Source organism: Felis catus, chromosome X, assembly GCF_018350175.1.
Source record: "Felis catus isolate Fca126 chromosome X, F.catus_Fca126_mat1.0, whole genome shotgun sequence".
In the NCBI taxonomy this organism is placed as follows: Eukaryota; Metazoa; Chordata; class Mammalia; order Carnivora; family Felidae; genus Felis; species Felis catus.
Window position 1 is genome coordinate 118,232,191 of NC_058386.1, and position 19,274 is coordinate 118,251,464.

The 19,274-nt window shown below is 42.0% G+C and overlaps 1 long non-coding RNA gene across 1 annotated transcript in view; it reads right to left on the minus strand.

Moving 5' to 3' along the window:
• Positions 1-9,175: 9,175 nt before the first annotated feature.
• Positions 9,176-19,274, minus strand: part of LOC123383346 — a 425,625-nt gene continuing 415,526 nt past the window's right edge. Inside the window, exons 4-8 of the long non-coding RNA XR_006592951.1 lie at positions 15,376-15,454; positions 14,252-14,628; positions 13,656-13,795; positions 12,312-12,440; positions 9,176-10,227 (exon numbers count right to left, since the gene is read on the minus strand). This is a non-coding gene — a long non-coding RNA (uncharacterized LOC123383346). The remainder of the gene's footprint in view (positions 10,228-12,311; positions 12,441-13,655; positions 13,796-14,251; positions 14,629-15,375; positions 15,455-19,274) is intronic.

Below are 19,274 nucleotides of genomic sequence, written 5' to 3' on the forward strand. Positions count from 1 at the left end.
GCATTTTGCATTCACACATGGAACCCATGCCCCTGAACAGAGGGTGACTGACCGTCCAGCTCTACTTGCCACTTTCTCAGTCTTCGCATTGAAAATCCCGTCTCGGGAAAAGTCTCAGTCCCAGGGAAACCGGAATGGTTGGCCAGCTGTAGCAACCTGACCAGCTCTACCAAAAATACATGCCAGAAAGTCAGAGAGGATTGGCCCAGACTGTACAGGCGTACCCGACAAAATTCACTATTGGTGCCAACTTCTAGCGGGTCAGGGGCTCTTAAGGTCATCCTCCTGGTCTTCCTCCTCTTCTCCCTCCTGCCTAAAATCTACATATTTAACCACTGAAAAGTTTTTAAAGGCATAAGAGCTCATAGGATGTGCTCGGCGTTAGACTAAACGTCGAGAATTCAGCAGTGAACAAAACAGATAATCTCTGACCTCGTGGGGCTTACATTCTGGTTAAAGAGACAGGCGAAACCCCCCATAACTTTGCAAAACAGAGAATATATCAGCTGGTGGTAAGTGATACGGAGAAAAAGGAAGCAGGTAAGTGGTGGGGAAAGCGTTGTCTGGGAGAGCACTGCTAGTTCAGAGAGTCGTCAGCAAAGGCCTCTCTGAGGCGCTGTAGTTTTATAATTGACCGACTCTTCTCCGACATTATTTCAACTATCCAGGCATTTTCAAAGAGCACTATGATCAGATTAAACCTCAGTTTATATCCCCATTTAGTTCACTAGAGTCCTTCACGGCAGTGGCAGCAGCAAAATATTTTAATCCCTCCGTCGGGTCCCTATAACTGCTATTTCACTCGTGGCGTTTGCTGTGTGGGGGCATTCATCCTTGCATTGTTTATGCTTCCGGATGTTAGGGGAAAATAAAATTAAGCTCTACTGAATGACAGTACCTGACAAAGCATCTGGGGACACAGTATACGTTCATTAAATGTTTGTGGAATGAATGAATGGATGTATAGAAATTCAAAATCAAAGCCTTTGCTCTATTCACATGTCACTTGCTCAGTGAGGCCTGGTGTGATTTCCATACTTGGAATTCTTTCTCTCAAAAAGAAACATTAAAAATATAACTGAGAAGGAGGTTAGTACAGGAGAGACAAAGTGTGAATGGGGGAGGGGCAGAGAGAGAGGAAGACGCAGGATCCGAAGCAGGCTCTGGGCTCCAAGCTGTCAGCACAGAGCCCGACGAGGGGCTCGAACCCATGAGCCGTAAGATGGTGACCTGAGCTGAAGTGGGACACTTAACTGACTGAGCCACCCAGGCACCCCCAGATGCTTTTAAAAAAAAATCAATGTGTAAAAGGATCCCAGACTTTCTCTCAAATCCACCTCCTCTTCTCTAAATCAGCTGCCAGCACTTCGGCCATCTTTCATGTGGACTATTATGATGGCCTCCTAATGGATCCCTCGCCCATCTCTCAAATGGAGGTCCTGCATGACATTCAAAATAATCCTTCTGAAGGGAAGGCTTTATTATGTTATTTTGTGACATCCATATTTTTAGGGTAATGTCCAAGCGCCTTCTCCTAATCTCTAAGACCCAACTTAAGATACTTGCTACCTCTCTCTTCGGCTACATGTCCCTTCCCTTACGTACGCAAACTTTAAACCCCATTTCTCATGACCTAAGCCAGCCCCCTTAAGCTTAACCCAAGCAAGTGTACAGGACTTGCCCAAACTAAAGGCAAATCCATTCTTCAATTTTCTTAAGCTATCCATAAGCCTTGGAAGCATCCTTTTGCACACCCCACACCTAATCCATCCATGAATCATGTTGCCTCTGCTTTCGACATAGGCCAGATATAAGCACATCTCAATGCCTCCACCCCCATCTCTGGTCTGCTACTACTCCTCTTGCCTTTCTACGGTCTGTTATCCACAGAGCAGCCAAGGTAACCTTTCAAAATACAACTCGGGGACAAGCTCTTCTCTTGCTCTTAACTCTCTGACAGCAACCATCTCACTTGGAATAAAATCCAAGTCCTTACCATGGTCTACAAGGCTCTCCATGGCCTGATTCCTATCCAGATCTCCCACGTCACTGCCTGCCACTCTTTCCCTTCCTAACTGAGCTCCGCTCACCCTGGCATCCATATTTTCTTAGATCTTAGTGCCAGTCCCGCCTTAGGACTTTAAACATGTTGGCTGTTCCCTCTACACCACTCAAATCCCTACTCAAATGCCATCGCCTCAGAAACTGCATTTGAAAAGCCTGCTCCAGGAGCACCTGGGTGGTTCAGTTGGTTAAGCATCTGACTCTTTTTTTTTTAAGTTTCTTTCTTTATTTTGAGAGAGAGAGAGAGAGAAAGAGAAGGAGAGCAGGGGAGGAACAGAGAGAGGGAGAAAAGAGAGAATCCCAAGCAGGCTCTGCGCTGTCAGCCCACAGCCGGATGTGGGGTTCGAACTCACAAACCGTGAGATCACGACCTGAGCCGAAATCAAGAGTCTGGCGCTCACTGGCCTGAGCCACCCAGACGCCCTGACTCTTGATTTCAGCTCAGGCTTTTGATTTCGAGCCTCTCATCCAGCCCCGAGCTGACAGAGCAAAGCCCGCTTGGGATTCTCTGTCTCTGCCCCTCCGCCACTTGACCGTGTGTGTGTGTGTGTGTGTGTGTGTGTGTGTGTGTGTGTGTGTGTGCTTTTGTGCTTTTTCTATCTCTCTCTCAAAAATAATAAAACAAAATAAACTTAAAAAAAATAAAAGCCCTCTCTCCATTCTCTAACCTCTTATGTTGCTTTATTTTTTCTTCATGGTACTTACTACCATCTGACATTGTTAAGTTTATTTACTTATTTGTTTATTGTCCAGACCTCTCGCTAAAATGTGAGCTCTCCCAGGGAAGGGACCTTGCTTTGTTCACTGCTCTGTCCCTGAAAACACTGCTCTAACCTGAAACACAGCAATGCGCCTAGAACACAGCAAACGATACATAGTTGTTCTCAGTGAATGAATGCTTTCCTTCCTTTGCATATGTTGTTTTCTCAGACTAAAATGCCTCTCTTCACCTTTTGTGAAATCAGCAAAGCTTTTTTCAAAATCTAAGTCAATTGTTTCTTCTGTGTAAGGTACCTCAGTGACCTCTCTCCGACTTACTCCATCCCAGGCTGGGAGCCCCTAAAGGGGACAGAGAATATGTAGATTTTTCTGTAGTCCCCTATTTCTTCTGCAGGACTGGCCACATACTTTGCAAGCCCTCGTGAAAAATGAAAATGTCAAAACGTAGGGCACCTAAAGAAATTCAAGATGGAAACAGCAGAACATAACCCAAGCATGGCTTCCTCTGTCCATGGGGCCGCATGTGTGACTCCGCAGGTGACACGCCCAGAGCTGCTCCTGCTCCTCGGGTCATCAAAGGAGCTCTTTCCTTCAGTTTCCTATTCGCAAGTCTGTGCTCCTGGGAAGCTCTCCTTACCCTCCTCCCAAACGCTACAGGCAGAGGTAGCTGAGCCTTCCTCAGTCATTTCACAATCCTCAGTGCTTACCTTTATGCACACTTATCGTACAACATTGTAATTTTCTCTCTCATTTTTTGGTACTTTTCTGTTTATTTGTCACTGCAGCCTACTTTGAGTTCTACCAAAGAGCAACGTTGACTGGCCACAGAGCCTGACACATAGCGACCCAGTAAATGCCTGTTCATCAAAAAAGGGTCTGCGGAAAAACCTAGCCCTCCATTGTAATCCATACGAAAAGAAGTTTTGTGGATATATATGCAAACAGCTCAAAACAACTCTCCTAATATTGCTGAGCGAGCCCGGGGTGCTTGACACAAAGGACTACATTTTCAGAAGACAAATTTTTTTGCTCTCTCCATCCCAGCATTCTGAAGATAATAATACCAAGCCTTTGAACTTTGTGAATCCCCGACGAGCTGGGTTTGTGCCACATGTATGTGTACTTTGATGAATTTTAAAATGGCACCAGCTAAAATACTGACGTGCAACATTTGGGATGGGAATTGAAAAGTAATTTAGCAGGAAAACAAGTCAAGTCCACTCCCCACTGATATTTAATGCTGTTTTGACTCCCTTGGCAGCCTCCAACACATTAACTTCTATCTTCTTTCGCTTCCCCTTTAGTATATGGTCTGATCCTTATTTTCTGCGAACCACGAGAGAGAATTTTCTAGTCTCCTATAGTTTTATTGTCTGGTAAAATAACTGCTCTGAACATAATTGCATGGTTTTCTTAAAGGTAAACAGTTGTTAAAATTCAGAACCTAATTGGATAATTAAAATTTCAAGAAAGCATGACAGCAATTTCCTTTGTATAAACTGTCTTTAAAATGATGCTCCCTAATCTTATTTTTACTGTTCATGGCATTTAGTTTTAGGCAGAGACACTGTTATGAGTTGTTAGTTTACGTAGAAATGTAGTGAAAGGCCTGGTCACCAGAGGACATTATTAATTCATAATGCAGCCTCACTGAGCAGCTCCGAGTGCATTCTCGCACTGAAACACCACACAGGCCCCTTCTGCTGCCTCCACTAACCGAATCTCCTTGTACAGGTCTAAGAATTTTCTTACCCTGATTTTGTTATATTGAAGCTCTGGCCTTTAGCTAGCTCTTACAGTAGCTAGATTAATAATTGAGAAATTGGGGCGCCTGGGTGGCGCAGTCGGTTAAGCGTCCGACTTCAGCCAGGTCACGATCTCGCGGTCCGTGAGTTCGAGCCCCGCGTCGGGCTCTGGGCTGATGGCTCAGAGCCTGGAGCCTGTTTCCGATTCTGTGTCTCCCTCTCTCTCTGCCCCTCCCCCGTTCATGCTCTGTCTCTCTCTGTCCCAAAAATAAATAAACGTTGAAAAAAAAATTTAAAAAAAAATAATTGAGAAATTATCTAAGCAGTTCACCACGGTTCATAAAAAAACCCTGGAAAACAACCTCTTAAGGGTGGACTATTCCAATCTTGTGCCAAGAGAAGGGGCGGGGGGTATTCTATAGCATCCATACAGATAGAAAAGAACAGACCTGGTCTGAAAAAAGGTGATCTATTAAAAATCTACACTAAACATCATTATTAATGATGCCACATGTGAAGCATCGTCCTTAAAGTCTGGAGGGAGACGAGGAGATTCACCATCTCCGCTTCTAGTCTAATTTGTACTGGAAGTGCTAGCCGGTGCGGTTAGACAACAGGAAAAATAATCGAAGGTGTAAGAATTGGAAAGGAAGAAACAAAACTGTCATTAGGTACAGCTGATTTGGCTTACGGTCTACAAAGAAAAGCAAAACTTATCTCAAATTATGAGAAATAATGAAAATTTAGCATGGAGACTATATATAGAATCAATATATGATATTCACAAGAAAAAACAAACATGCATTTACATAGCATTTTTTCTGAGTCAGGTGCTATCGTGAGCACTTTAATGATCTTAACTTCAATAATCACAACAACCCAACCATGTGTTATCCCCTTGTGCACTTTAAGAAACTGAGGCACAGAAAATTTTAGTAATTTAAAGAAATTTACACAAAAATAGTTGCAGAGCCAGGATTCAAACCCAGGGAGGCTGCATTCAACGACCAAGCTCATAGTCACCGTGCTATAGTCCATTGTACTGCTATATCCTTGAAGCAGAACTTAAAAAAAAATATTTTTACATGTGTTCTATAATATCAACAAAAAGAAACCTCCTCAGAATAAATCTAATACCATATGATTTCACTCGTATGTGAAAATTAAGGAACAAAACAAACAAGGAAAGGGGAAAAAAGAGAGAGAGAGAGAGTGGCAAATCAAGAAACAGACTTTTAACTGTAGAGAAACTGATGGTTACTGGAGGGGAGGTGGGAGGGGGAATGGGTGAAATAGGTGTTGGGGATTAAGGAGTGCACTTGGGACGAGAACCAAGTGTTGTCTGGAAACTAATACTACACGTTATGTCAACTAACTGGTATTTACTCGTTTAATTTTTTTAAATGTTTCAATGTTGTTATTTATTTTTGAGACAGAGAGAGAGTGCGTGAGCGGGATGGGGGCAGAGAGAGGGGGAGACAGGGGATCCGAATCGGGCTCTGTGCTGAGAGGGGAGAGCCTACTGTGGGGCTCAAACTCATGAACTGTGAAATCATGTCCTGAGCAGAAGTCAGCCCCTTAACCAACTGAGCCACCCAGGTGCCCCGAGTAACTGGAATTTAAATAAAAAACTTTAAAGAAAAGATGGCCAAGGGGTACCTGGGCGGCTCAGTCGGTTGAGGATCCATCTCTCGATTTCGGCTCAGTTCATGGTCCCAGAGTCCTGGGATCGAGCCCCACGTTGGGCTCCGTGCTGAGCATGGAGCCTGCTTAAGATTCTCTCTCTATTTCTCTCTCTCTCTCTCCTTCTGCCCCTTCCCCCACCCCCTCTCAAAAAAAAAAAAGATGGCCAAGACTCTATAGAGAAAATTGTAAAATGGCATTGAAATACATTAGTAAGAAGAGCTAAATAGAGCCATGTACAATGTTCATGGAAAAAATGATTCAATACATAAAGATATTTCTCCCAAAATTGATCTATGGATTCTATTAAATACCAATTACAATTCCAACCAGGCTTTTCAGACAAATTGGCTGTCTGGTTCCAAAATTTGTATGAAAGAACAAAGGACAAAAATATCCAAGGTCCTAGTGAAGACGTAAATTAAGGTGGGTGTACGCACTTTGCTACTCAGCTATAGGTCTTAAGGCCGTGTGGTGTTGGGAGACAGAGATGGAAAGAGACAGACTGACCCATGGGACAAAAAGCGAAAGCCCAGAAGGAGCCCCAGCTCCCACTTCGCCTTGAGGCTTTTGCACAGACCTTTCCCTCTGCCTGGGATGCTCTCTTCACTTTGACATCTTATTCTCTCATCATCTTTGAGTCTTTACTCACGTGTCACTTTTCAGGGAGGCCTTTCCCAACTACTCTACATAAACTTCACCTTTCCTCATTACCTCTCTTTTCCCTTCTCTGCTTCATTTTGTCCACTGCACTTATCACAATCTGCTAACTATGTGCTTGACTGATTTGTTTTGTTTATTTGCTTTCACCCTCAAAAATGATCCATGAAGGTAGGGATCTGGATGTCTCTTACTCCCTGCTGTGTTGTCAGGTGCCTAGAACAATGCTTGGTACAAAGTAGCAACTATTGATTGAGGTAATGGATGAACGGTTGAGTGAATCTCTGACTAGTGTATAAAACTTCCGGTCTGTCTCACACAACAGTCCCCCAATCTTGTTCTTGGATATAATACTGAGCGTTCTTCAAAGCAACTGTGCCTAGATGGCTTATTAGGATATTGCTTTTGTGTTTCGTTTTTATTGCTGAAGTACTTTTGGGAGAGTGGGGTATAGGGGCAAAACATTTCTCCCTTCTTCCCTTCTACGTTCTTTGACCGGTCCAATCATCAAATTGGCATAAGACAGATTCGCAAGAGAAAAACAGATTTTACGACACACATATGGGAGCCCCACAAAGATGTGAAGACTCGAAGGCAGTCAGGCATTTGAGGCTTATATGCAGTCCTGAACCAAGGAGAAGGGGGGTAGGGGTCTGGGCTTCAAAGAGAGGAAGATAATTTACAGGAAGAAGAGAAGAGCAAATGTTTGGTAAACAGATATTTGCCATGCTATGCACACAAGTCTTTCTGATACAAGCAGTTATCTCTGGTAATAGCTCTCTTCTTGGTGTAGCCCCCCCCCCTCAGCTTTTCCTGAGTCAGCTGCATCGAATTTAGCCTTCAGCTCAGAACAATCCACATGCCCAAGTGGCACATTTTGGGGCGGTGCATTCTGTTCCTCCTCAGGGGCAAATATATACTTTTCTCTCTCAGCTCAAGAAAGCAGGAAAACTCTTCGTATTTGGGGTGTTTGCTCTGAAGGGAAGGAGAATTTGCCACCCCGGAGTATGCCCCTTTGACGTAAGGGTTTTTGGGGGCTAGCTGTTTTGAGCAACCGCAGACACAGGAGAAGCTCTGAAAAGCCAGTAGAAGTGACCCATTTGTAAGGGGCGTTTACTCTGCTAAGGGAAATCTCCATTTATAAGGCTGTCCTCCTGTCTGTAATGGAAGAGGACGGTGATTTGAAATCTCTAGAAACACACCAGTGGGGAAGGAAGGCGATTGCCTAAAGGTGCCGAACAGCCGTACCCTTGTTCATTGCGCTTTGCCTGGCCACCTCCCATAGCTGACTCCCCAGTCCCTAAATATCTTTCTTTTGTCTTTAATACATGGTATTTAAGGTGGCAGCTTGGCCCATTTTGGGGAGTTGCTCAGTTTTCCTAGGTCTCTCCCATGGATACAGGAAGCACCTATGTTATTAAACTTCGGTGTGTTTTTCTCCTGTTAATCTGTCTTTTTATTATAGTGAAGGACCTAGAAGGGTAAAAGGAAAATTGGTTTCCCTCCCCTACAGCTTCTTTGTCTAAGGACGTGACAATCTTGTTCCTGTGTCCATCAGATTCAAAATCCAAAATTGCAGAGAACCTGAAAGATACTCACATACACAGGATTTCCTTTTGGAGTTTGTGTCCACAGTGACAGACTGGTGTTAAGACCAAAGCCCTTTGACCCGGAAGAGAGAGGGTAAGCTTTTCGGAAAGGAGATAAGCGTATCACCCTTTCCATGTCCTCTTGTATGGCATACTCCACAGTGCATTATCGAGGACATTAAATAAGGTACAGTCTGTAAACATGGACGTCTAAATCAAGTGCAGATGAAATTATTTCTTTCTAGAAACTTTAGAGCTGTTTTTCAAATAGCTTTTGAACTATGCTGGTCCGTGGTTTCCTATAAAAATTACTTCAGTATGAGGGACACATGCACCCCCATGTTTATAGCAGCACTATCAACAATAGCCAAAGTATGGAAAGAGCCCAAATGTCCATCGATGGATGAATGGATAAAGAAGATGTGGTGTATATATATATATATATATATATATATATATATATATATATATACACACACACACACACACACACACACACACACACAATGGAGTATTACTCGGCAATCAGAAAGAAGGAAATCTTGCCATTTGCAACTACGTGCATGGAACTGGAGGGTATCGCGCTAAGCGAAATGAGTCAGAGAAAGACAAATATCATATGACTTCACTCATAGGAGGACTTTAAGAGACAAAACAGATGAACGTAAGGGAAGGGAAGCAAAAATAATATAAAAACAGGGAGGGGGACAAAACAGAAGAGACTCATGAATATGGACAACAAACAGAGGGTTACTGGAGGGGGTGTGGGAGGGGGGATGGGCTCAATGGGTCAGGAGCACTGAGGAATCGACTTCTGAAATCATTGTTGCACTAGATGCTAACTAATTTGGATGGAAATTTTAAAAAATAAAAAGTAAAATAAAAAAAGATGTAAAAGATAAAAAAGAATACTTCAGTATGAATTAGTGAGACACGATGTGATGTTATAAGCATAATAAAAACCAAGGGTGAAAAAAATCACTCTGAATTCATCCTGAAACAATAACTGAAATAAAGGAAGAATCTATACAAGTTAGGAAAAAGAGCAAGAATTTCTAAGACACAAGCAACATCAAATTCTTGCCATCCTGGCAAGGGAAAGGATGCCCAGAGCCAAATTTAATTTGGGTTTAGTTGCAACTAAACTTTGTGCCGTTCCTTGCAACAAGAGATGTGGGGCTCATTAATACTCACTTCATGAGCCGGACCACTGGCTTCCTCTGCTTGAAACACTAACGATTTCCCATTGCCCTCCAGATAAAGCCCCCGCCTAGTGCATCCAACATCCCGCTTCACCATCAGGCACCTGTAAGTCCTCGCCCTTCCAGTGCCCCTGATATTAAGTTCCCAGTCAGACCTGCGGTTTCCCACGCGAACCATCTTCCCTTACCTCTCCTCTCCGCCCATGTTGTTCCAATGCCTGGGATAGACCATCCACTTCCTTGTTTTCCACGAGGGAGCTAGCACATCTTTCAAGGCTCTGCCCCAGCGAGACTTTTCTTACCATCCTATCCCCACGGAAGGCCACGCTAACTCCTCTGCACGCGCCCAGCCCCCTGCGCCTGCCTATCACAATGCTCATCACGCTTGTGTAACTGACTCTTCCTCCCTCTGTCATCCTGGAGCTGTGAGCTCCAGAAGGGCAAAAGTTGTCAGTCTTACCTTTTTATCCACAGTGCCTGGCAAGTAGTAGACGCTTTATGTATTCCTCTCCGCCTCAGAACGGCAGCAGGCATCTTCCATCGCTGGAATGAAGTCATCCACTACTGAAACACAAATGCACTCATTACTGTAATATTAATTTGCGCCAAGGTTCGAAGAATTCATTAAGCCTGCTTTGGAATTGGAGAGACTTTTTCAGGAATCACTGAGAAATAAAACACGGAAAGGTCTGAATAGAAAACAGTAGTCCTGTTTGATGAATCTGGCTGCATTTTGGGTTTTCTCTGTGGGGTTTTGGGGAAACGTCTTCAGGCAAAATGTATCGCGAATTATGCATGCTCTGCTTCAGAAATTAATGATCAGATCTAGGAATACTGCAATGTTGAGAATTTCAACTCTCCAAGCAATATTTCATCTTTACTCACAAATATATGCAGAAAACAAGCTGATATTAAATATTTTTTTTATCTTATGACATTGGGATACTGCTTTATTAGTATTTTTTAAAGAATGAAGAGTCTTCATTTTCATTTAACTTTTTTCCAACATCAGCCATGAAAATAAATTATGAGGGACATATAGTTATACTTGTCGTTGATCATTCTTCCTTTTTCCATTCTCTTTCTCTTTGGCCAAGAAATGAAAGATAAGGCAATAATGGAGGAAATGGAAACATATCTGTCCATCCAGAGGATTTGGATTTTTATAGGCTATAAATCACTTCCATAAAAAAATGTAAATTTCAATGTCCTAATTGAAACCTTCATCTCCAACGTAAAACTTTATAATATTAATTTTTATATCCTTCAAAAAATAGCTATAACGTGGTTATTAATTTCTATGGAAAGAGAAAAATGTATGGAACACACAATGGACAACTCATAAAGTGATGTATCGCATGGCAAAAAACGTTACAGTTACTGAATGTTAAAACTATATTTGTTGTGCCTTTCCAGAATCTAGTAGAACTGTGCTGGATGAAGAGGGTTGAAGGGGAGCACAATCTTTCACCCCAAAATATGCATCTTTGGCATATTACCTAGGGGCCAAGGGCAGCCCCCCCTCCATATGCCATTTTGTAATAAAGACGATTGTGATGAATGCCAACAGGCTCCTTCAGTGACCCGCCTCGAAACAGCCATAGGCCCTAACCAAATACAACCAGGCACAGTTCCTAGGATTACAAAAAAAGGGGGAGCTCCATCCAACCCCACACTCCCTCGCTCCACCCTATAACTGTGGCCCCTCGCCACCTTCTCTTGGAAGGGGGACAGTCTCTCCTTTGCTCTCCTGCCCAAACTCTCTTGCGGTGTATACAGTAAACTTTTATGTCTTTTGTTCTGCCGTGGGTGAATTCTTTCCCCACCCGTGCTGCCGGCCGCCACCCAGAGAGCTCCACAGAAAAGCTCTTTAACCTTCCTGACAACTGCTTAAAGGCATTTAGATAGAGGACCTGCCTCAGGAAGACAGCTATCACTGCAGATACCTACATTATTTTAAAAATATATTTATTGGGGCGCCTGGGTGGCTCAGTCGGTTAAGCGTCCCACTTCAACTCAGGTCACAATCTCGCGTTCCGTGAGTTCGAGCCCTGCGTCGGGCTCTGGGCTGATGGCTCGGAGCCTGGAGCCTGCTTGGGATTCTGTGTCTCCCTCTCTCTTCTCCCCTCCCTGTTCATGCTCTGTTTCTCTCTGTTTCAAAAATAAACGTTAAAAAAATTAAAAATATATATATATTTATTTTGAGAGAGAGAGAGCACGCGAGCCCCAAGCAGGGTAGGGGCAGAGAGAGAGAGAGAGAGAGAGAGAGAGAGAGAGAGAGAGAGAGAGAGAGAATCCCAAGCAGGCCCCACACTGTCAGTGCATAGCCTGACCCTTGGCTCGAACCCACAAACTCCGAGATCATGACCTGAGCTGAAATCGAGAGTCAGATGCCAAACTAACTGAGCCACCCAGGCGCCCCGATAACTACATTATGATATGCACTTAGGTAGGGAAGATGAAGAGGAGCCTAGCAAAGCTTGTTTGATCAAAGTCCTCTATGTCCCATTGTTTCTGGGTGGCCCAGCAAATAAATATTCCTTTACCAGGATTTACTTTTTATCATCATCTCCCCGTGAATTGCAATCCTTCCCTTTAAAGTCCCAGACCCCTACCAACTTCTCCTTAGTTCAGGATGACATATATACCTCATTTTGCCTGACTATCCTTGGAATTTCCATGCGTGTGTGGATCCCACATACATATAAAATTAAATTTCATTTTCTTCTGTTAATCCGTCTCATGTCCATTTGATTCTTCCTCTGGCTAGAAGGACCCTGAAGGGAAGAGGACATTCTTACTCCCAGACAATTATTTTGAGTTGGTTATTTTTAAGAAACAGCAGACCTAGGAAATGGCTAGTAAAAGTTACGCTCGTATAAGGGCTTTTAAGGGGAAATCTCTCCTTGTGTGTCTCCCTCTTTGTATCAGAAATACAAGGATGACTCTAAGTCAGTCTTAATATTGTTTGCCATGCTTTTTCGCTCCCCACCACCACTATCTTTCTTTTACCTTGAGCTGGAGATGCTATTTAAGGTCAGGAGCTTGGGCATTTCAGCCAGTTGCTCCGTTTTCCTGGGTATCTCCTGTGCATGTTATTGTACGTGTTTATTTTCCTCCTGTTTTTTTGTTTTTTAATTTTTAAATTTTTATTTATTTGTTTGTTTATTTGTTTATTTATTTGAGAGAGAGAGAGAGAGAGCGTGAGCAAGGGAGAGGGGCAGAGGGACAGAGAGAGAATTTTAAGCAAACTCCACGTTCAGCATGGAGCCCAGCCCGGGGCTCAGGCCCATGACCCTGGGATCACGACCTGAGCTGAAATCAAGAGTCAGGCACTCAACCGAATGAGCCCCCCAGGCACCCCAGTCTGGTTTCTTATTACAGGAACGTCTCAGTCAAGAACCTGGAAGGCTAGAGGGGAAAGTTTTGTCTTCTCCACTCCACAGCCTCAGTTTCAAAGGTATAAAATGGGGATCATGGTAGTACCTCCCTAAATAGTTGTTTTAGGTTTTAAGTGAGAAAATGAAGCATTTAGCGTAATGTCTTAGCTTACGATGAGTGCTTCGTCACTGCTAACTGGGTGAAGAAACGAATGCATGTGTGAGAACTACGGAATGCTGAGAGGAGTGAGACGGTACTTTTGAGAAGTGACATCTAGTTTGAAAGACAGAAAGGCACACGTTGCAAATAAGTGCTTATAGATGGTAAAAACTGCAAAATGATTGAGGACTAACCAACATAGATGGTACAACATGATAATCTACGCAGATGGCCGACCTTGTAAATATCAGCAGAATAACATGGAGGCGGAGCACCAGGGACAAACAAAAGGTCTCGTCTAAACGAGGCATTTATTGGGCCAAGTGAAGGATTCCTCAGGGTTGTACAGAGGAAGAAACACAAATGTCCCTCTACTCTTCTAGACACCCCCCCCCCATTATAGAAGAGAGATGAATAGGAGAATAACAAATTTAATTTAATTTTATACATACAGAGGCCCCAAAGATATGAGACCTAGTCGGTCAGGCAATTGAGGCTTATATGCAGTCCTGGACTGTGGAGAAGAGGGTAGTGGTTTGGGACATCCAATGGGATGAAGACAATTCACGGGCAGAGAGGCAGAGAAAATGTCCTATGTAAAAAAAAAAAACAAAAAACAAAACGTTACTTTTGGTAATAGCTCTCTTTCTGGTCCAGGTTCCCCATCTAAAAATTTTTAGGCAGTTAAGGGGGAGGTAAAGCTCTTCTTGAGTCTGGGGCCTTTATTGTCTTCAGCTCTAAACAACCCACATGCCAAAGTGGCACGTTTTGGGGTAAACTGCCCCGAGCCCCATCAGTTCTCTCCTCTGAAACTTCCCTGAGAGTTTCACATATTAAAAGCTGAGCTGATGGCTGTGGCGAGCAGAACCGGGTTAGTAGCTAAGCAGTAGATTGCTCTATATCTCTGAGAACAGTTGTGACTCATTTCAGAAGGCATTAGTGCAATTGAGCTCCCAAAGTTAGGCCTATATTGCACAAGCAATCAGGTATTTAGAAAGAGGCATTTCTATGGCAACGAAAGCAATGGTTATTGAGCGGAGCAGACTACCATCTCAGTTCCTGAGTTTCGAAAGCAGCCAGTGGAGAAGAGTTGTCGATGTCCAGCTCAAAGCGTCTTCAGATGGAGCGAGGGCTGGCGGTGGCAATTTGACAGATTTTCCCGGTTTGTAGTTTGAATGTCTCTGGCGATCTTTCTGAGTGGCCCATACAGCAACACGCATGGAGACTGTCTATACCTGAGCTCTTGCGATTTCTCTGACGTTGAGATCACGTTGTCTAACTAGCTTGCATGGCTTTGGAGAAAGTGTAGTTTTAGTTCCCGATAATTTCAACTTAGAAAGGGTGGGAGAAAACTTGGACATGTTGGTTTGGAGAGTCGTAGCCAAACACTAGAGGAAACTAAAAGAATTCAGGATCTAGTCCAGTCTGCAGGTAGAAAGCAAAATCTCAAAGACAACGAACAAAACTAGAATCTAAAATCCACAAGTACATGTTATACTTTCTAATGAAATATAATCTTTCTCTCTACAATCATCCACATTTCTTATCAGTGATAAGCATAGTAAGACTAATTTGTTTGCAAATTAAGTCTGGTTTTCTGAACTTGGCTCGATTATTTACATAATTGCAGCAAAATAGCAACTGACATAGAATCTTTTAATCTACTTTGCTGGAACTTTCCATAAGGAATTTCAGGTTGGACTTTTTTTTTTTTAATTCTATTTTAAGGAGAGAGGAAAAGCAGGGGAGAGGGGCAGAGGGAGAGAGAGAGAATCTTAAGCAGGCTCTATGCTCGGCGCAGAGCCTGACATGGGGCTCGATCCCACAACCCTGGGATCATGACCTGAGCCCAAATCAAGAGTCGGACCCTCAACCGACTGAGCCACCCAGGTGCCCCTCAGGTTGGACTTTTAAAAGCCTCTCGAGGCTAAGAAGCCAAGCCAAGGACTTGCCATTAGACTTGCCTATAATATCTATAGATGTGGGAAAATGCCTCTCTCCTTGAAGTCCCCCAAACACCCTGAGGTTCCTGGGCCGGCCAGAAAGCGGCCTTCCTTAATCACTTGGTAAGGCTGCTGGGAACCCTGTAAGCAAGGTACTGGGCCAATATTTCCAAGGAGCTTTATTGGTTCCATAAAATCAACTCTAGTTCCTTAAAGTTGTGTGGCGTACCTGAATGTGTGCATGCCTCTCTCAAATATGACATTCCAGTCGAAGTCTTCACAATATAACCAAAGTTTCCAGGCGTGTCCTGTTACAAGAAGAAGAGATTCTTACTGAATTTATGAAATAACTGTACTTCCATGAAAATATAAAAATACTCATTGAGAGTTTGTAAATTCTGGAGGGATCAGATAGGGAGAAAAAGATAAATGTTTTATCTTTACTCTAAGTTACAAGTAGCTTAAGAGAAAAGAAAAAAAGTTTTCCTTAAATCTGGAAAGCAAACCATTAAAAAGCCCAGCGATGTTGGGGGCACCTCAGTTGGTCAAGTCTCTGACTTGGGATTTTGGCTTAGGTCATGATCCCACGGCTCATGAGTTTGAGCCCCGAGTTGGGCTCAGCACTGACAGTGTGGGGCCTGCTTGGGATCATCTCTCTCTCCCTTGTTCTCTGCCCCTCCCCCCCACACACACTCATGCACACGTGTGTGAGTGTGTGTGTGTGTGTGTGTGTGTGTGTGTGTGTGCTCTCTCTCTCTCTTTCTCTCTCTCTCTCAAAATAAATAAATAAACCTTAGGGGTGCCTGGGTGACTCAGTCAGTTAAGCGTCTGACTTCAGCTTAGGCCACGATCTTCTGGTTCGTGAGTTCGAGCCCCTCATTGGGTTCTGTGCTGACAGTGCTGAGCCTGCCTGGGATTCTCTGTCTCTCTCTCCCTCTCCCCAAATAAATAAATAAGTAAACTTAAAAACAAACAAACAAACAAACAAATAAAATAAAATAAATAAGCTTTTTAAAAAAAGCCCAGCAATGTTTTAAATAAAAAGTCATAAAAATTATAATCATCCTCAGTTCCATGTAATTAATTCTGGTTGATCCTGATCTTCTGTTAGAAGTTCTACGGAGGCATCAGTTTCTCCTTTAGGGTTCTATAAATTCTTACTCAGTTCAGTAGTATGATCTAAAAGTTATCAGGAACTTGTATTCTACCTTGCCTGTTATATTCCTTTCCATGAATTTCTCTGTAAATGAAACACATTTGCAGGAAGCTTTTATAAAAGCATCTTAGCTAAACAATATCTATAAATGACAAAAGACTTGAAATGGCCGTGATTAAAGATTTGATAAGAGCTCATTACAACGTAACTGATAAGGAAATTTGGCTGTTTCTGTGACACACAATATTTTAAGATAATAATTAGCATTATGACTAATAACAATATACCAGGACATGTCAGAATTTTATGAATCTTATACAATTTTTAGAACAGTATTAATAACATTCACCCATACCATATAACCTAGGAAGCTTTATCACCACTTACTAACAGCACTTCCCATGTAATTTAATATATCACGTAAGTCTAATTAGGGTAACATCTCTCTTTTTATAAGGACAGAGAAGAATCCTTTGAGGCATCCCAGGGACCCTCTGATATTTCCCAAAGTTAGTTTGAGGTCAAAGACTTTAAAATTTGATTTTGCGGAAGTTTGTCAAAAACATCAAAAAGGGTTTAAAACATTTCGCTAAATAAGATCGAAACAATACTTCGTTATCTATTTAACCAAAGCGACAAAGACTTCACAGGCAAATACAGAAGACTACATAATTCTAAGCAAAACTTAGCTCTTTTAATATTAAGAGGACTAGGTTTACTTTAGTAATCAAAGACCTGATAAACACAGGAAATTATTTTGGCAAAATACAGAATCCTTGTTTTCTAGGCAGATTAGTATAAAAGGTAAAGGGAAACCTTTCATAATCTCTTATCAGAGGCAGACCAATAGTCCAAACAACTTTGTCCTTTTAGCAGATGAAAGAAAATTAAGTTCCAGTTTTACGCGAGTACATTATTGATATTAAAGCTTATTTTTAAAACCCTTACGACAAATTCATTCAATTTCATCCAGCTTAATCACACGTAAAATTTCTTTCCCAAGATTCCTTTCTCAAAAACCTTCTATAAGTTCCTGTGTCTATTCTAGTTTGTGCCTTGTTTTATTTCCTATTCAGAAATAATCAGCTTTGCTTTAGAACAAAATTACTTTCTTTTCCCTCAACAAAAATGCATCCTCATTCCTCACCATCTTTCTTACCAAAAACATACATCCCACTTACCTTGTATACAGAGTTGTTTCTCTTATTATTTCTAGTAGCTTGAATTAAATAGATTAATTAGAATTTTTAACCCTTAGAGGGGTACCTGGCTGGCTCAGTTGGTGGAACATGCAATTCTTGACCTCGGGGTTGTGAGTTTGAGCTCCACACTGAGTGTAGAGATTACTTAAAATAAAATCTTTAAAGAAAAAGAATGTTTATCCCTTAGAAACTTTAATTTGTGGTCTGTTATTCCAGTATTCTTTAGATTGGCAAATTTATGAATACATTTCATAATTTCTAGAAACATTCATTTCCTCATAGTTCATTTTTAAAAACGTGGGCCAAATAAGTGGACATTTTTACCAATAAAGCCAAATATCTTTAGTTCTTTTGTAAAAAGAGGTCAAAGGTAGGTAAACTTACACTTCCTTAGCCTTAATTTTTCAGTGTATTATCGTATTTGGAAATGATCTAGACATTAATGCAATCCTATCATTTGGTTTAAGTTAATAAAACTCAACAGTGGAAGGTCACGGGGGAGATTTGGGTAACTATTTTGAAGTAGACATAACATAAAATATCACTGCTAAAAAAAATCACCTAAAAACTCTTATGTCATTTACATCTTTTGTTCTTTTCTTCTTTTGAAATTTTTATTGAAATTCTAATTAACATACAATGCAATATTGGTTTCAGGAATAGAATGCAGTGATTCATCACTTACACACAACACCCGGTGCTCATCCCAACAAGCGCCCTCCTTAGTGCCCGTCACCCATCTAGCCCATCCCCCACCCACACAGCTCCATCAACCCTCAGTTTGTTCTCTATCTTTAAGAGTCTCTTGTGGTTTGCTTACCTCTCTCTTTTTCCCCTTCTTCCCATTTGTTCATCTGTTTTGTTTCTTAAATTCCACATATGAGTGAAATCATAGGATGTTTGTCTTTCTCTGCCCAACTTATTTCACTTAGCATAATAACTCGATTTCCATCCATGTTGTGGCAAATGGCAGAATTTCATTCTTTTTGATGCCTGAGCAATATTCCACTGTACATACACGCCACATCTTCTTTATCCATCCATCAGTCAATGGACATTTGGGTTCTCTCCATAGTTTGGCTATTGTTGATAGTGCTGCTACAAACATCGGGGTGCATGCACCTCTTCAATTCTGTATTTTTGTATTTTGGGGTAAATACCTATACGGCAATTGCTGGATCATAGGGTAGTTGTATTTTTAGTTTTTTGAGGAACCTCCATAGTATTCTCCAGAGTGGCTGCACCAGTTTGCGTTCCCACCCATAGTACAAGAGGGTTTCCCTTTCTCTGCATCCTCACCAACACCTGTTGTTTCTTGTGTTGTTAATTCTAGCCATTCTGACAGGTGTGAGTTGATATCTCATTGTGGTTTTGGTTTGTATTTCCCTGATGATGAGCGACATAGAGCATCTTTTCATGTGTCTGTTAGCCATCTGGATGTCTTCTTTGAAAACTGTCTATTCATGTCTTCTGCCCATTTCTTCACTGGATTATTTGCTTATTGGGTGTTGAGTTTGCTAAGTTCTTTATAGATTTTGGATACTAACCCTTTATCTGATATGTCATTTGCAAATATCTTTTCCCATTCCATAGGTTGCCTTTTAGTTTTGTGGATTGTTTCCTTTGCAGTGCAGAAGGCTTTTATCTTGATGAGGTCCCAATAGTTCATTTTTGCTTTTGTTTCTGTTGCCTCTGGCAACATGTCTAGTAAGAAGTTGCTATAGCAGAGGTCAAAGAGGTTGCTGCCTGTGTTCCCCTCTAGGATTCTGA